This window comes from Meleagris gallopavo, unplaced genomic scaffold (assembly GCF_000146605.3).
Source record: "Meleagris gallopavo isolate NT-WF06-2002-E0010 breed Aviagen turkey brand Nicholas breeding stock unplaced genomic scaffold, Turkey_5.1 ChrUn_random_7180001841434, whole genome shotgun sequence".
In the NCBI taxonomy this organism is placed as follows: domain Eukaryota; kingdom Metazoa; phylum Chordata; class Aves; order Galliformes; family Phasianidae; genus Meleagris; species Meleagris gallopavo.
Genome location: NW_011110634.1, coordinates 1 through 857, shown reverse-complemented (window position 1 = coordinate 857; position 857 = coordinate 1). Strand labels below are relative to the sequence as shown.

Genomic DNA, 857 nt, shown 5'->3' with positions numbered 1-857 from the left:
AGATTCATCACCGCCTCTGAGAAAGAGGGCTGGGTCACCAGGTCAGAAAAAGCTGAGTAAAACAAAAGGTGAGTGTGTGTAAGAATGTGTATCCAAAAGCATGGAATGGTGGTGGATAGATTGTCACTTCTGTTCGTAAAAATAGTTCTTGTCATGCTGTATTTAGTTAGTTTGAGGAGATTTATCCTAAAAGTGGTCTGGGTAAGTCTTAAAAAGTTGTCCAAAATGAAAACAAAGCTTAAGTCTTGTCTCCAAGCAGTGCACGTTCAGAAGGAATAGAATTTCAAGGCTGATGTCACATGCTTGTTCTTTACAGTTTGTCATCACTTAAGGCTTTGATTTGTCTGTGGGTTATCTCATATCTCCCCATGTTTGGGCCTCTAGTGGTTCTTCACGTATGTTTGTGTTGCAGATGCTTCCCACGTAGAAAAGCTCCATCGTGACTCTGATTCTCCACCTCCACGAAGGGGTACCCAAAATGCCTCTGAGGCAGACCTTTCTCCCCAGCGGAAGAATCACAGGTTAGGTCTATTCCACAATGATTCCCATAAGCATGGTCCTCTTCAACATGTTCAGAGCAAGTCTTCATGCTCCGATTTCTCTCTTCCACAAAGGGCTCTGCCTACTGGAAAGAGTCAGCGTGGTTCAAGGAGTCCCCCTGATCTCTCACGTCATCGGTACCCTGATGATAAGGGATCTCCCCAAAAGGTAAGGGTTTTGTTTTCCATCTGAGCTGTAATTACTTCCTTTGATAGAAATCTTTAAAAGCGTGAATGGCTTACAGATGGTAGAGAAATATAGCTTGTAAGTGCAGCTGTGCCGGCCTGTCAATTTGCAACAAGACAAAGTGTGAGGTA

General features: G+C 43.6%; 1 long non-coding RNA gene across 1 annotated transcript; it reads left to right on the top strand.

Annotated features, from left to right (window-relative positions):
• LOC104915666 lies at positions 1–713 on the top strand. The gene is made up of 3 exons (XR_796422.2): positions 1–68; positions 413–521; positions 615–713. It is a non-coding gene; the product is annotated as an uncharacterized LOC104915666 (long non-coding RNA).
• Positions 714–857: the final 144 nt, after the last annotated feature.